This window comes from Anabrus simplex, chromosome 11 (genome assembly GCF_040414725.1).
Source record: "Anabrus simplex isolate iqAnaSimp1 chromosome 11, ASM4041472v1, whole genome shotgun sequence".
NCBI lineage: Eukaryota > Metazoa > Arthropoda > Insecta > Orthoptera > Tettigoniidae > Anabrus > Anabrus simplex.
The window spans coordinates 93867207-93885726 of NC_090275.1; positions in this window are offsets into that span (position 1 = coordinate 93867207).

The window sequence follows — 18520 nt, forward strand, 5'->3', positions numbered from 1 at the left end:
AAAGGACCTTACTGATAAATATTTTGAGGAAAATCCTAGGTCCCCTCAAAGACAAAGGTGAATATAGAAGATGGCACAACAACGAGCTCTATTTCCACGCAGAAAAGACAACCGATACGGTGCGGAAGAAGAGGATTGCTTTGTATGGTCACATGACAAGAATGGGCTCTGCAAGGTCAACCAAGCGGATCTTCTCCTATTTCCAGATTAAGAAGATAAGAGGCCTGGTTTAGTGAGATAGAGAGAGATCTGCAAGAGGTAGGTATCACACATTCTGGAACGCAACCCCCTTAAGAAGAAACTTTAAGAGCACAAGACTTTCCAAGAAAAGCGAAGCTGAAAACAGGGAAGACGTGCACATAACCAAGGAAGGAACAATACCGGCAGCGAATGCGGGAGTACTGGGCAGGAACACATTTTCACGATGAGAATTCATTTTTTTTAACGCAAAGTGCTTTCAAATAACTCAGATCGACAGTTTGAGACGCAGTCATTATTCACACATTCATTGCCCTCTTACTGCTGCCGTGGTGAGAGGAATGACCGCTCAAGGGTTCTGGGCAGCTTTTCGTGGTAAAACGAAGACGAAAGCCACCAGAGGCAATTTTTGGCACCTCTGGTCTAAGCTGTTCTGGTAACAGAGTAAGTCAAATTCCTATCGTCAACTTTTACTTATCATTAACCTGGGAGCCAAACGACTTGATAAAGTTTCATGGGTTACGAAATTCTTGTCCCGTCCTGAGAATCATGAACAAGTTGAACTACTGTATGTAGAAAGTCGAACCTGGATGCTGCCGCGTTTGGAATATACATGAAATATCTAGGCCCACTGAAATACTTTCAGTTAAAAATTTCTTAGAGCCTCTTCTCCTCCAATCGTCCCTCCCTGAGGAAGTCTGCGTCAAATGGGAATCTGTTTCCATTGCAGCCGTCTTCATGGAGTAACACTATTTTGACTCGGCACAAGTGATATTTATCAGAGTGAAGTTTTTCCACGCAGCCCAGTGCGTTGAGAGACTCATCGTCATCACCACCACCACCACCACCACCACCACCACCACCATCATCATCATGTGTTTGTACCCCCTGCGAGTGGGGACGGTAGAATAACACGTACGGTATACTCTGCCTGTCGTACGAGGCGACGAAAAGGGCTCTGAACTTTGGAGCATGGATTGGCGACCACGGGGCTCTTAGATGCGTCCTGGCATTGTTTCCACTTACTTGTGACAGGGTTCTCACTTTCATCTATCCTCCCCCTGTGGGTGGGGGCGGTAGAATAACACCCACGGTATCCCCTGCCTGTCGTAAGAGGTGACTAAAAGGGCCCCAGGGGCTCTGATCTTTGGAGCGTGGGTTTGCGACCACGGGGCTTTCAGCTAAGTCCTGGCATTTTTTCCACTTACTTGTGCCAGGCTCCTCACTTTCATCTATCCTGTCCGACCTCCCTTGGTCAACTCTTGTTCTTTTCCGACCCCGACGCTATTAGGTTTGCGAGGGCTAGGGAGTCTTTCATTTTCACGCCCTTCGTGGCCCTTGTCTTCCTTTGGCCGATACCTTCATTTTTCGAAGTGTCGGACCCCTTCCATTTTTTCTCTCTGCTTAGTGTTATATAGAGGATGGTTGCCTAGTTGTACTTCCTCTTAAAACAATAATCACCACCACCACCACCTTTCATCTATCCTATCCGATCTTCCTTGGTCAATTATTGTTATTTTAAAACCCGGACGATATTAGAGTACTCGAGGCCTAGGAAGTCTTTCATTTTCACGCTCTTTGTGTCCGACTCGTTGGCTGAATGGTCAGCGTACTGGCCTTCGGTTCAGAGGGTCCCGGGTTCGATTCTCGGCCGGGTCGGGGATTTTAACCTTCAATGGTTAATTCCAATTGCCCGGGGGCTGTGTGTTTGTACTGTCCCCAACATCCCTGCAACTCACACTCCACACAAAACACTATCCTCCACCACAATAACACGCAGTTACCTACACGTGGCAGATGCCGCCCACCGTCATCGGAGGGTCTGCCTTACAAAGGCTGCACCCGGCTAGAAATAGCTACACGAAATTATTATTTTTACGCCCTTTGTGGCTCTTGTCTTCCTTTGTCCGATACCTTCATTTTTCGAAGTGTCGGAGCCCTTCATTTTTTCTTTCTGATCAGTGTTATGTACAGGATGGTTGCCTAGTAGTACTTCCTCTTAAACCAATAACCACCACCACCACCACCACCACCACCATATGTTTGTATTATAATGTTGAGTGAGTGGCGGTGATTATTGTTTGTAGAGGAAGTACAAGTGGACAATCATCCTCTATTAACACTATTCAGAAGAATAAATGGAAGAGGTCTGACACTTCGAAGAATGCCGGTATCGGCCAAAGAAAGGGAAGGGCTACGAAGGGCGTGAAAATGGAATATTCCTTAGGACTCGCAAACCTAATACCGCCGGTCCGAAAATTCTCAGTAGTCTCTTGAGGTAAAATGTTTTCCATTCGACACAGGCATTGTTTCTAAACCTGTTAAGCTTGGGGTTAAGTAATGTACTCATAATTTCCAAATATTATTACTTGTCTCTGACTGATCAAAGTGAGAAATACGTTGACATGCTCCGCATTTATTGGAAAGTAAGACAAAAAGCGTGCGAGGCACTACGTCTGTACCAGGAGCGGTATCTCGATAGGCGACCGCCGGCTGCTACGACATTCCGCCGTGTTGAAAGACGCGTAAGGACAACAGGCGTGATTTCCAACCAGCAACAAGTCCGCGATAGGCCCGTTCCATCGGGTGAAACAGAAGAGGCCGTTCTGGAGGCAGCTCGTAATAATCCACACGTCAGTACAAGGGCGATTGCACGGCAGCCAGTCGTCCGTCTGACGAATAGGCCTACTGCATGAACATAAATTTAACCCATACCATCTTGAGCTACACCAAGAGCTCCATGGGCGGGATTTCGAAGATCGAATGGAGTTTTGTCGATGGCTATTAGGCAGGCTGGGAAATGATGCAGCATTCGCATCGCATATCTTGTTCTCGGACGAATCGCGCTTCTACAATAATGGGAACGTCAATCGTCACAACATGCATTATTGGAGTCCGGACAATTCTCACTGGGTGTGACAGGCAGCCCATCAAGTGCGATGGGGAGTGAATGTTAGGTGTGGAATCTTGGGGGATCGCCTGATTGGACCTTATTTCTTTGAGGGCCATTGGACGGGCCCACGCTACCTGCACTTTCTGCGTCAGGAACTCCCACTGCTGCTGGAGAATGTGCCTTTGCACGATCGTTTGTCGATGTGGTTGCAACAGGACGGAGCTCCACCACATTTGACTTTGACCGTTCGTAACCATCTGAACGAGGAACTATCAGGGAAATGGATGGGACGAAGAGGCCCTGTTCCTTGGCCCGCCAGATCACCGGATTTAACGCCGTTAGACTTCTTCTTGTGAGGACATTTGAAGAACGTCGTTTACACTCAAGCGCCGGAAAACCCCGACCAGCTCCGGCAACTCATCACGGACGCCTGCCGAGCAATTTCACCTGGAATGGTTCAGCGCGCAAGACGATCTATTGGACACCGTGTCCGAATGTGCATAAACCAAAACGGCCATCACATCGAGCATTTGTTGCTATAAAACATTGTCAGGGCAGTTGTGTTCCTATTCCTTCCGGTCTGTATGTGTCCGGCCTGCTGACTAATCGGGCCTTCTTAGGGCCACTTTCACACACAATTTGCATGAAAGCGGGTATTCAACTTACATTGCGTGCGGTACGTATTGGCGGGACCTAGTGTTTACACTGCACTAAGTCTTCTGGTATGGGCTAGAGCAATTTTGTTGCTTTCATTGATCTGTCTCTGTCTTATCCTTGGCTTTGACAATATGAAAGTGACTAAGGTATGAGCGATGCTAGTAATGCCATTCCTTACGCAGCCAGTCCCTGCTATGAATGGTGTGAAACTGTTGCTCATAGGGTCGGTTGGTGCATGCATTTCATTGGGCTTGGCAGACTGATATGTAATAGCAACTTCTGGCTCGGTGAGGAAAGCAACGGGAAACTACCTCACTCCTCATTTCCCTAGTACGCGTCTTCAGTGATGCCTAGGCCATCTATGATAGCTCATTGTGGAACTGTTGAGGATCCAACCAGCCTTCGGGCTTATGACTAAACATACATACGTATTAAAAATATTTCAAAAATTTGTAATCTTTACCCCGGACTCGAACCTCCCACCTGACATGCAAGCCCGCAACTCCTAGGCCTTTCCTATCCCATCGTCGCCATAAGACCTGTCTGTGTCGGTGCGACGTAAAGCCACTAGCAAAAAAAGAAATACTGCATGGAAGTTTCGTTACCATACCATGGTTATATAGGTATGTTTTCAATTTTAGGATTGACATCTGTATACGTTTGATGTCACCGAAGCGACAGTTTTGTTCGAGAACAAGTGTCAGGCAGACCCCAAGGCACCGGACTCCCCGTACCACGGTTGGCTGTAGAACGCTTCACTTATCAGAATTTTATCTCTGTTGTGTGCCGTTAATCTGAAATGCTAAGTTGAGTGAAACTGTCCACAGGTAACGTGCCGAATTAAAAAGTAGCCGGTAGTGTGACGTCGCCATCATGTTATTTATGATCCTGTGAGCTCAAGGAACGTGGATACCAAACCCACAGTAGCTGTCGACACAAGTTAGAAATCATCTTCGTCACGTGGCTGATACAAACTGGACTTAAAGTTTCCGCAAAACACTTTCGAAAGGACTAGAATAAGAACACGTCAAAGGTGGGCAGAAATCTGGATCGAAAATCATTCTACTTGGTGGTTATTGTTTGAAAGGGACGTACTGCTGGGCACGCATCTTCTATTAACACTAATCAGGAGGAAGAATGAAGAGGCCAGTCCTTCGAAAAATGAAGATACCAGCAAAAGAAAGGCAATGGGCACGAAAGGCGTGAATGAAAAACTCCGTAGACCTCTTAAACCTATTATCATTGGGGTCGGATGAGAATAAGGGTTGACCAAGTGAGGTCGGATAGGATGGATGAAAGTGAGAAGCCTGGCACAAGTAAGCGGAAGCAATGCCAGGACTCAGCCAAGGGCCCTTTGGTCAACAACTCACACCTCCTAGCTTTTTTTGCTAGTTGCTTTACGTCGCACCGACACAGATAGGTCTTATGGCGACGATGGGACAGGAAAGGGCTAGGAGTGGGAAGGAAGCGGCCGTGGCGTTAATTAAGGTACAACCCCAACATTTGCCTGGTGTGAAAATGGGAAACCACGGAGAACAATTTTCAGGGCTGCCGACAGTGGGGTTCGAACCTACTATCTCCCGAATACTGGATACTGGCCACACTTAGGCGACTGCAGCTATCGAGCTCGGTCACTTCCTAGTTAACAGCCTCAGGGCACCTTTTGGTCGACAGGCAGGGGTACAGTGGGCGTTATTCTACCGATGGTGGTTATCTTGATAATAATAATAATAATAATAATAATAATAATAATAATAATAATAATAATAATAATAATAATAATAATCGTATGGCCTCACCTACCGTGTGCAGGCATTTTCATTTGACGCCATCTGGCTGTCTGCTCGTCAATTTCGACGTTCCGTTTTACTCTAGGCCCACTAGATGGCAGACCGAGTAAACCGAAACTCTCTTGGGCGTCTATGACTGAGATTTAATGAATTTTGTCGGGTAAACACCAAATGTGTCACCAGAGATCTTTTACATGCCGACGTCGTACGACATAGAGTGTCGAATGGACTTTTTTCCGCCCTTCAAAAATTCGACTGCCTCTGTCAGGTTGAACCCGCTATCTTGGGATCCGTAGGCCGACACTCTACCACTGATCCACAGAGGCAGCTTATAATGATGATGATGATGATGCTTGTTGTTTAAAGGGGCCTAACATCTAAGGTCATCGGCCCGACTCATTTTAAATCTTCTGTTTCCCTTTTAAACAATAATCCCACTTGTATGAAGGTTATGAAAAGTGTAAGTCCCCTATAGGTCATCATTGCCCGTACGGAGGTTCATTTATATTTCTATAATTACAGTACTATTACCCGTCAAATGTGCCACAATGCGGTAGTATTTTCACTGATAAACGTACTCACTTACTTTCCGCTTCCAAAATCAGACTAGAGTTTAGAAATCGTGAATAATTTAAGAGATGCTGTAATTTACCTCACAAAGGAGAGGATGTGACCCTACTTGAACAAAACCCGCAAATAACTGGGTTCGAAATCATACTGCTCAGTCAGTGAATGGCGTGACGGAATAAAAATTACTGCTAATGTGTGAGCTGTTCGATCTATACTTGGCAGGTCCTAGAAGGGAAACCTCTGTCGGTATTGGCGAAGAGAGGTAGAAATCTTTGCTAATGTTTTGGGTCCTTGCCCTCATGGAGAGCTGCTGCAGAACGCCAAGCATAGCAAGATCCTTAGTAGCAAATTCCCCCAGAAAGAAAAGTCAAAGTGTAGCCGAACGAGTATCCCAACTTGCTGATAACGGTAACAGTACGAGAACTGACATCATAGCCTACAAGAAATCAGAGGGTGTGGGATATACACTGACTGACAGAGCAAATGCAACACCAAGACGGAGTGGTCAGAACTTTATGCCAATTGCAGGGTAGACTGACGTCACTGAGGTATGCTCATGATGTGAAATGCGCCGCTGTGCTGCGCACGTAGCGAACGATAAATGGGACACGGTGTTGGCGAATGGCCCACTTCGTACCGTGATTTCTCAGCCGACAGTCATTGTAGAACGTGTTGTCGTGTGCCACAGGACACGTGTATAGCTAAGAATGCCAGGCCGCCGTCAACGGAGGCATTTCCAGCAGACAGACGACTTTACGAGGGGTATGGTGATCGGGCTGAGAAGGAAAGGTTGGTCGCTTCGTCAAATCGCAGCCGATACCCATAGGGATGTGTCCACGGTGCAGCGCCTGTGGCGAAGATGGTTGGCGCAGGGACATCTGGCACGTGCGAGGGGTCCAGGCGCAGCCCGAGTGACGTCAGCACGCGAGGATCAGCGCATCCGCCGCCAAGCGGTGGCAGCCCCGCACGCCACGTCAACCGCCATTCTTCAGCATGTGCAAGACACTCTGGCTGTTCCAATATCGACCAGAACAATTTCCCGTCGATTGGTTGAAGGAGGCCTGCACTCCCGGCGTCCGCTCAGAAGACTACCATTGACTCCACAGCATAGACGTGCACGCCTGGCATGGTGCCGGGCTAGAGCGACTTGGATGAGGGAATGGCGGAACGTCGTGTTCTCCGATGAGTCACGCTTCTGTTCTGTCAGTGATAGTCACCGCAGACGAGTGTGGCGTCGGCGTGGAGAAAGGTCAAATCCGGCAGTAACTGTGGAGCGCCCTACCGCTAGACAACGCGGCATCATGGTTTGGGGCGCTATTGCGTATGATTCCACGTCACCTCTAGTGCGTATTCAAGGCACGTTAAATGCCCACCGCTACGTGCAGCATGTGCTGCGGCCGGTGGCACTCCCGTACCTTCAGGGGCTGCCCAATGCTCTGTTTCAGCAGGATAATGCCCGCCCACACACTGCTCGCATCTCCCAACAGGCTCTACGAGGTGTACAGATGCTTCCGTGGCCAGCGTACTCTCCGGATCTCTCACCAATCGAACACGTGTGGGATCTCATTGGACGCCGTTTGCAAACTCTGCCCCAGCCTCGTACGGACGACCAACTGTGGCAAATGGTTGACAGAGAATGGAGAACCATCCCTCAGAACACCATCCGCACTCTTATTGACTCTGTACCTCGACGTGTTTCTGCGTGCATCGCCGCTCGCGGTGGTCCTACATCCTACTGAGTCGATGCCGTGCGCATTGTGTAACCTGCATATCGGTTTGAAATAAACATCAATTATTCGTCCGTGCCGTCTCTGTTTTTTCCCCAACTTTCATCCCTTTCGAACCACTCCTTCTTGGTGTTGCATTTGCTCTGTCAGTCAGTGTAATAGACCACAAAATTCGTTTCGAAATCTTCACAGATCGACCAGAAGACGTTAATAAGGAAAAGAAGCTGAACGATGAACCGACCATCAGTGGCGAAGCGTGAACTAAGTAAGGGGGTAGACAGAGATTTATTTCATTTAAACTGTTTCAAGCATATTATTATAATAAGGAATTTTGTTTTCGACGCATACATCTGTATTCAGTAGTATATTAATGACTGAAAATAAGACAAACCCCATAACAACCTATAACCCTACGTGTACTTGATTTATTGTTAAATATAGACGAAATATGCCGCGGGAGTTGTCAAATAACATATTTTTAAAATAAAAAATAGCAATATATTTCATTGTTGTGTAGATTTAATAAGAGAAATAAGAAATAAATAGTTGTTCGTACAAGTCACCTTAAACAATATTCTTGTAAATGAGTTTAATCCGCCTGTCCTTCATTTCGGCAAATATATCTATTACTTTCGTCTTGAAGTCGGGCGTCTTGCTAAGATTCCACAGAACTTCCTTCTCTATAGCTAGAGTTCCCAAGTTAGACAGTCTCTGGTTGGTCATCCAGTTCCTTAAATACGTTTTAATTCATTTGAATTCACTCATAGCGCGTTCACTAGAAACTGACTTTAACGGAATATACAGCATCAAGTTAAACCATTTTTTCCGTATCGTACTCTGGAGTATCTAATTAAGACTGGAAGCCAATAGCTGTTGGGGTTATAATACCGCAACTAATATTGGCGGGCAAGAAAATGCACGTACTTGAAGGGTTTTGATGCTGTCATTCATTTATTAGGTGTAAATTTACTATACTGTGTATTTGAATATTATTAATTTATGTTTAGACGTGTCTTATAATAAAGTAAATTCAAATTAATTACATTAAAAGCATGTCTGAGATGGTAGCCAATAAGAGCACCTTTACAAGAGAGATACAAGTACTAACCAATGAGAGCAAGAAGAGACGCTGGTAAGTCTGTCTACTGGGTGGAGACATCTCGCTATAGGTAAGTCCTAGTTCGACAGTTAGCACCTACAGATAGCGTTAGTGTTGCTCTATCTGAAAGCTTGGAAAATCAAAGGGAACATACACAGAATGGACAGCGTCTACTTTCGTCTACGTGCTCCGTGTTACTGACGAGAGCCCGAGCATTGCAGAAGTGAGAAGAAAATAAGTAAAGCGGGGAATACAATAACGTCACGAATGTGGAAATAATGAATGTTCTAAAAAGTAATTGATTTAACTAGACAATATTTCTTTCACAAAATTTTAAGGGTACACGCTGTCTACCCTGTCTCCCCTGACGCTTCGCCCCTGCCGACCATACCTTATTATAAACGTAAATTAGGATTGAGGGACATTAAAGCGATAGGATTAAGCGTAGGAACTCTAGGGACTATTTCTCGATTTGTAGCAAATTTTTGGAAGCAGTTTAACTTACGTATTCGATTACTGCTAAGTATATCATTGTTAGATTTACGAGATTCAGTTTCATTGCTTAGAAATCAGTGGTGTACTTTGATGCCATTATAAGAATAGTATCTTTCTTTCTTAATCTGTTTACCCTCAAGGGTTGGTTTTTCCCTCGGACTCAGCGGGGGATCCCACCTCTACCGCCTCAAGGACAGTGTTCTCGAGCTTCAGACTCTGGGTCGGGAAACAACTGGGGAGGATGACCAGTACCTCACCCAGGCGGCCTCACCTGCTGTACTGAACAGGGGCCTTGCGGGACGATGGGAAGATTGGAAGGGATAGACAAGGAAGAGGGAAGGAAGCGGCCGTGGCCTTAAGTTAGATACCGTTCCGGCATATGCATGGAGGAGAAGTGGGAAACCATGGAAAACCACATCCAGGACGGCTGAGGTGGGAACTCACCTCTAGTCAGTTGACATCCCGAGGTTGAGTGGACCCCATTGCAACCCTTTTCAAATTTCGTGGCAGAGGCGAGAATCAAACCCGGGCCTCCGAGGGTGGGAGCTAATCACGCTAACCGCTACACAACAGAGGCAAACAATGAGAAGAATGCAATGAACAAAACCATTAAAAGCTGAAATTATACATTTCATTATTTAGTTTGCATTGTGGCAACCTTTAACTGAGGGAAATTTTTATAAGAAAATAATATCTCAAAAAGTTATCTAAAAATCTAATAAAGGAACATGGATGTGAAATGTCATCAAGAATACGTATTTTGGTTTTCGACTTGTTAGAATGGAGTAGAATAGGACATGCATTAAGAAAAAGCAGACGGAGCTATTGAAAAGTCGGTCTTAAAATGAAATCCAAATGGAAAGTGAAAGCGTGGAAGATCTAGGAACTCTTGGAGACGAATAGTTAGAGAGGAATTGACTGGAACTGAGAAAACTTAGGATGAAGAAAATGACATGGCTACATAACGCACCGAATGGAGAGCTTTCCTTGGATGCTCTTTGCTCCACAAAGAGGAATAGGAATTAGATTTGAGTATGGTAAGCTTGTAAGCCTCCGTGGCTCAGACGGCAGCGCGTCGGCCTCTCACCGCTGGATACCGTGGTTCAAATCCCGGTCACTCCATGTGAGATTTGTGCTGGACAAAGCGGAGGCGGGACAGATTTTTCTCCGGGTACTCCGGTTTTCCCTGTCATAATTCATTCCAGCAACACTCTCCATTCTCATTTCATAGCATCTATCAGTCATTAATAAATCACTTTGGGAGTGTCGACCCCATCGTACTGACAGCCTATATCTGCTTCATTCATTCCATCCCTGACCCGGTCAATGACTAGAAAACAGGTTGTAGGTTTTCATTATGGTAAGCTTTCCTGAATATCAGAGTATAGCAATAAGACAGGCCAAACTATCGGGGGTTGTTATATGAACTTAGGTCCGGAAACACTTTATTTGCATATTAAAACTCATTTTATGCTCGACGATGCCGAAATATAAATATTATATGCCAGAAAACTGAATCTTAATGAGGCTCATTATAGTTCAAGTTTCATTATGATAAGGTTGTCCACCAATCAGAGTTCAGATTTTCGTTATGATACAGCTGTTTGACCAATTAGGTAAGGATAGCTTCGCACTTGTTTCCAAAGTCAAACATGTCGGACACACCTATTAACATCAATGCACCTTCTACTTCCAGTATTCCACAACCACACGGCACATTCCCGAAAATTCACTTCACCAACTCTACAATAAACAGTTTTTAATTGAAATAAAGCTAGGTTATGATGAAACGATCAAAATGCCCTCCTTTAGCATTGGTACGGTGCTCGAAGACTCTCTGCATTGATACATGCATCCAGGGATACATCAGGGCATTTGGGATGGTTACCCAGTTGGACTTCCTCATGTCGGGCTGAGTGGTTCAGGTGGTTGAGGTGCTGGCCGTCTGACCCTAACGTAGCAGGTTCGATCCTGACTCAGTCCGGTGGTATTTGAAGGTGCTCAAATATGTCAGCCTCGTGTTGGTAGATTTTACTGGCACGTAAAAGAACTCCTGTGAGACAAAATTATGGCACTCGGAGTCTTCAGAAACCATAAAAGTAGTTAGTGAGACGTAAAGCCAATACTATTATTATTTACTATAAAACAATATTACCAGTTATAATAATACTAATAAGAAGAAGAATGGACCCGAAAAGGATTACGAAAAGAATCTTCGACTATTTCCGCAATAAGATAACCAAGTAGAACTGGTTTAAGGGAACTGAGAAGGACCTACGATAGTTCCAAATTACAGAAGAGATGCTTGTAGATGAATCCGCGAAGAAAATAACCAAAGATAAAATTAAGAGCTTTCAAGACAGGGTGAAGCCAAAACGACTATACAGAATTTCTGAGGAAGAGAGGAAGGCAAAATCTGAAAGGATGAAAAATTACTGGGAGGATAGGAAAACACGACTCACTTATCATTGAATGATCTATCGTACCCCAAAGTGGGTGAAACGGACAAGAAGAAGATGATTATGATGATGAAATATACCGGAACATAGAAAACATAGCAGATACAATGCGAAAGAGGCGATTGATATATTTTGGATATTTACACAAAATGGATGACAACAGGTTAACCAAACAGATCTTCAAATATCTTTGGAACAAGAAATCAACAACAACCTGGATTTATGAAGTCAAGAAAGATTTGGATAGGAACTCGATAAGGGAAGAAGAAGAAACAGAGAGAGAGAGAGATTTTTAGAAAGACTGTGTTAAAAATGCAAGGACTCCAAGGTCGCGAGGGAAAGAAAACAGGCTCAAAATGGTCTGAGGAGGGGAAGAGGCGTAATAGTGAACAGATCAAGGAGTATTGGAGGAGGGAGAAGGAACAACAAAGGATGAAGCATTGAAATTGTCTCGTGGTCCCTACAAGATCCTAACGGAGAAAGAAAGAATAATAAGTTTGAGAGGTTATTGCTAGTCTGGTGGAGTCCTTGAAAGGCAGATACTCGGACGAGTTTGGGCAGCGTCTGCTTAGTATGCGAAACTGGGTGTTATTATGGTGGAGTATGGTTTTGTGCGTGGTGTATGCGTAGCAGAATGTTTGGGAACTGCACAGACATCCAATCCCAGAGACAAGGGAATTAACTACATGTATATGAGATTAATACACCCGACCCGAGCGGGAATCGAATGCGGCTCCCTCTGCTTTGACGGCCACCATCCTGCCATTCAGCTAAGGAATGGGACACCTCCAGTTGATATTATATAGGCTATGTTTTTTGGTTACTTAATTATAAAAGTGATCAAATTTGGTTGTCTTTGAACAAAGAACTTCTTAGGCGCCTATTCACCAACGCGAGTAAAAGCTTTTATCTTGGTTTAAAGCTAAGAAACCCGAGATAACAGTTACATTTATATTCACCAACAACATTATCTCGGATAAGGAGCATTATTTCGGTTTGGCTGGTAAAACAGGAAATCTAAGATGATAGACTTTCAAGATGGCAGTTCATAGACGGCTGGGACATTTAACTGAAAGAGAAAATCACAACGGCGAGGAATATAAGCAAAATTATGAAATAAAACGCCCTAAGTGGATAAAAAGAACGCCCTACATACTTTGAGGACTATGATGATACTGATTTTGGAACATTTTTTAGGTTATCTAAAGCTTCCACACTCAGTGTACAGTATGCATAATTGAACATAACCTAGAATTCCCAACACATAATAGGTAGGCCTAAGATGAATACTCGATTATAACTTAGGATCGTGTACGGTACACGACTGCATGACTTTTTAATGAAGAGTTACGGAATATTGCCCTATATTTTTAGTGAAATACTGTATACGATGTGTAGGCTATAGGCTACTTTGTTTTCTTATTCTCTATGATGTTAATGCTTTCTGTTATCAAATTCAATAACAATTCGCTCTCTTGGAAAGTGATATTAGGCTTCCTTCTTCATTTTTGCTCAATAGCGGAAATAATTTATGACAAATTATTTGCAAACCCCGAATGGAATCAACAACTTGTTTAGATTTCGATAGCACGTAGTTATTTGTTTCCCGTGCGTCAGTATGAAAAATTTAAGGTTCAAATTCAGATTGAAAGGAAAACTTAGATTTGGCGAACCGAGATATAATATTCTGTGGTGAATACAGAAGTGAGCGTCATCCCAGATAATGACGCTATCCGAGTATTTTGAAATCTAAGATAACAGCAAATAAGCACAGGTCAGGCAAACAACTCATTGTTGAAAACATCCTAGGGATATGAGCTATGAATTTTAGGTAAATAAAGTATAATAAAGTATGAGAATATATTGTTTGTTATTCCTAAAAATTACAATCCTATTCTTAATCATCTTTATCCGGTCGATTAGATCACGGCCGACTGGATCCCTAGCTAGCTAGAGCGACGCAACAGGTCGGCCGTGATTAGATGAGCAGTTTGCCTTTTTCTACCACTACGAGCGCTAATGTGAATCAATGCATTGTTTCACTTAAGCACCACTACGAGCGCTAATGTGAGTTCATGCAGAGTTTCACGTAAGTCCTTATAACTCCATTCGGTGTGGACATTAAAAAAATAAAGAAAACGCTTGAGGGAGGAACACATTACAGAAATAATTATGTAAATAAGTTAATTTGGCTAGGATATGAATAAAAAAGAACCGAGCTCGACAGCTGCAGTCGCTTAAGTGCGGCCAGTATCCAGTAATCGGGAGATAGTGGGTTCGAGCCCCATGGTTTCCGTGGTTTCCCTTTTTCACACCAGGCAAATGTCGGGGCTGTGCCTTAATTAAGGCCAAGGCCGCTCCCTTTTAATTCCCAGGCCTTTCCTATCCCATCGTCGCCATAAGACATATCTGTGTCGGTGCGACGTAAAGCAAATAGCAAAAAATAAAATAAACAAAAGAAACGAGCGGTTTTAGACTGTTTTTCCGGAACTGCATTTAGACTGGAAGTGATTTTCAATTTTTTTTTTTAGTTTGGTAGAGCTATCCAAGCCACAATTTGAAACTTTTCCATGCCCTTTAGAACTTCAACTTTCGGCACAATTGAGGGAATTGCTTAATTTTAGGTTTTTCGTCGTGCGGGGATCCCTACTTTGTCTGCTAGGAAATATTTTCAACATTGAAGTAATAGACGAGCTGTTCGACTAAGTGGTATGTTCCGAGCTGTCAGTGGAGAGATGACTTTGGAGGACATCAGTAGACGAATAAGTTTGGATGGTGTCTTTAAAAGTAGGAAAGATCACAATATGAAGATAAAGTTGGAATTCAAGAGGACAAATTGGGGCAAATATTCGTTTATAGGAAGGGGAGTTAGGGATTGGAATAACTTACCAAAGGAGATGTTCAATAATTTCCAATTTCTTTGCAATCTTTTAAGAAAAGGCTAGGAAAACAACAGATAGGGAATCTGCCACCTGGGCGACTGCCCTAAATGCAGATCAGTAGTGATTGATTGATTGATCTGACGTTGTTGAATACAGACCTAAGATATAAACCTATAAAATGAACCTTGAAACATGCAGTTTTCACGTTCATTTGCTGATAAGTCACGGGAGTTATGACGACAATTGTCTGTCAATGTGAAGATGATTCTGCTCCATCGCCGGTACTTGTAGATCAAGCAGAGAGAAATTTCTGTGGCTAGTCTCAGGATCTGGAGTAAATCTCATCTTGTTCCGATTTAAGAGGCTGGACATACGGTGCATAAACCAACATTGCTACCGTTAATATGACTGTGCACTATTGAGGAAATCAGTTGTACTGTAACCGCGAGGTTTTCTAGAAAGTTACATTACAACTATAACAGCTTTTTGTTCTCTCGTGAACTTTTAACGACTGAGATCCGCGCGCGTAATCGAGTTTCACCAGCTGAGCTTTCTTCCTTGCGCGGAATGCTTGATGGTCATCACTTGAGGAATGTAACATTGGCATTGGTCGCGCTAACTAGAGCAAGTCACTATCTCGTCTTCATCAAGTAGCATGTTGTTGAATATTCATGGGTGAGATGCAATCCACGCTGTCAGGAGGAATTCGCGATAAGACTCAGTATTTTCAATTGCGACTGATGGTATTGTTGACTGTGGTTTTACAATCTAGAACTTTTCCACCTATTTAGGCCCTATAATGCACCAATGTGGTCCATTATTATAATATCCTAAAATATATATTTTTAAACATAAACATAATTTACTTGCGCAATGTTTCTGTTTGATTATTTACTCATTGCTTATGGCTCTAATGGCCAATCCGATATGAGAATATCACGACCTTCGATCTACTAGAAGATGTCAGTCTCCACAATATTATCATTTTTTGTGTTATCACTTTCGTATTTTCGCACCTGGTGGACGAGTGAAAATTTGCATCACGAAATTAGCGATGTAAAATGTGCAACGCGATATTAGCTACCAACCGTGCAGGCTGTGATATGAAGAGCTGAAGGATGGCCATGATCGAGAGCCATATTATCAAAGAGGAGCCTTATAATACATGTGGTCGATGTGATCTTGCAGGCTGTGATGTGAAGTATTGATGGATGACCATGACAGGGAGACATATTATCAAAGAGGGCGTGAGAATACATGCGATCGATGTGATCTTGCAGGCTGTGATGTGAAGTATTCATGGATGGCCATGAATGAGAGACATATTATTATCAAAGAGGAACGTTAGATTTACAGATGGTCGATGCGATTTTGCGAGCTGTGATGTGAAGTATTGATGGATGGCCATGAATGAGAGACATATTATTATCAAAGAGAGGTGTTTGCGTTACAGATGGTCGATGTTATCTCATAGGCTGTGATGTGAAGTATTCATGGATGGCCATGAATGGGAGACATATTATCAAAGAGTGACGTTAGATTTACAGATGGTCGATGCGATTTTGCAAGCTGTGATGTGAAGTATTGATGGATGGCCATGCCTGAGAGACATATTATCAAAGAGGGCGTTAGAATACAGATACTCGATGTGATCTTGCAGGCTGTGATGTGAAGTATTGATGGATGGCCATGAATGAGAGACATATTATCAAAGAGAGGTGTTTGCGTTACAGATTGTCGATGTTATCTCATAGGCTGTAATGTGAAGTATTCATGGGTGGCCATGATTGGGAGGCATATACAGGAGGTCTTTTCATCAAAGTGGCCTCACATAATCACACTCTAGAGAACTGATTGTTTCATTCGTGCTAGTTTCATAGGCCCTAAGTAAGTTTCGATGCACTGAATCGATTCGACTCCATATTCCATAAAGTTGTCTCCCGAAAACGATTCGTTAGATGCAAATAAGTTGATCATTATCAAACTGAGTTTCATAATTTGAGACATATATGATTTTCCAAAGGAAACTTCGACAGAAATGTTTAATTATAAATCGATTCATTCATTTTATTTTATTTTTGCCTTCGTTTCGGCCATCTATGGACTACGTTTGACAATTTCTGCAGTATTTTTAGCCTCCTCTATCTACATTCTCTGCCGGTATCTTTTCATCCTTTTTCCTACTTCCTTCTTCTGTTCTTCTGTATGGGACATCCGGGTCACACACGCTAGACACATGTCTTAAGTTATAAATCCACGCATCGCCCTTTTTTTCGGCGGAACGTTTTGACGAGTTGTGTAAATCGCTTTATGTCCATTATATCATCTTCCGAAACCCCCATCTTAGCCAAGACCAACCATTCCAGCTCTGTCTTCCTTTTACTGAACAATTCAAAGATTCTCTTCGTCTGTCCATTCTCAACAAGTGTTCACAGAACTGTAACCTTCTCTTCCTCAACAATTCAACCACTGCCTCTGTTCATTTTTTACATTTGGACCTAGAATTTTTCTTAGCATTTTTCTTTCTCTTCTTCTTTTATTCTTTATCTGTTAACCCTCCAGGGTCGGTTTTTCCCTCGGACTCAGCGAGGGATCCCATCTCTACCGCCTCAAGGGCAGTGTCCTGAAGCTTCAGACTCTGGGTCGGGATATAACTGGGGAGGATGACCAGTTCCTCGCCCAGGCGGCCTCACCTGCTATACTGAATAGGGGCCTTGGTGGGGGATGGGATGTTTGGATAGGAGAAACAAAGAAGAGGGAAGGAAGCGGCCATGGCCTTAAGTTAGATACCATCCCGGCATTTGCCTGGAGAAGAAGTGGGAAACTACAGAAAACCACTTCCAGGATGGCTGAGGTGGGAATCGAATCCACCTCTACTGAGTTGACCTCCCGAGGCTGAGTGGACCCCGTTCCAGCTGTCCTACCACTTTTCAAATTTAGTGGCAGAGCCGGAAATCGAACCCGGGCCTCCGGGGGTGGCAGCTAATCACACTAACCACTACATCACAGAGGCGGACGTTTTTCTTTCTCTCTCCCGCATATTTTCAAGCCCACTTATTTATTTATTTATTTATTTATTTATTTATTTATTTATTTATTTATTTATTTTATGGCTTTAATGCCAAGAGTGTCCGAAGATATGTTCAACTCGCCTGGTGCAGGCCTTCCTATTTGACGGCCATGGACAACCTGCGCGTCTGCGTTTGAGATGATGATGCTGAGGCAGGGAGATGTTGAAACTCGGTGCCGGCACATAGCCTACTCTGGTCGCATAGCACCAATGGGTCTGCTCAAGTGTTAACGTCCTCACGCGACGGACGAATCACCATCAACAACGCCATATACTATCACTCCATATGTAGAACACTTTTTCTTCTCTTCCTCTTCTCTCGGTGCCTATCCGTTTCGGATGTTGGCGATCATGATGGCTATTTTCGTCTTGTTTGTGGCAGTGCGGAACAGTTCAGTTGGTGATATAGTGCACCAGCCTTTAAGATTGTCAAGCCAAGATATTCGTCTTCTTCCAGGACCTCTTTTGCTGTTGATTTTACCCTGGAGTATATTTTGGAGTAGGTTGTATCTATCTGTGTTGTGCGTTATATGTCCCAGATACTGCAACTTTCGGCATTTCACGATCTTGATCAACTGAGGTGTTGTGTTCATCCTTCTCATTACATCCACGTTTGTCATTCTCCGGGTCCAAGATATTCTCAGGATCCGCCTATAAAGCCATGTTCCAAAGGCCTCCAG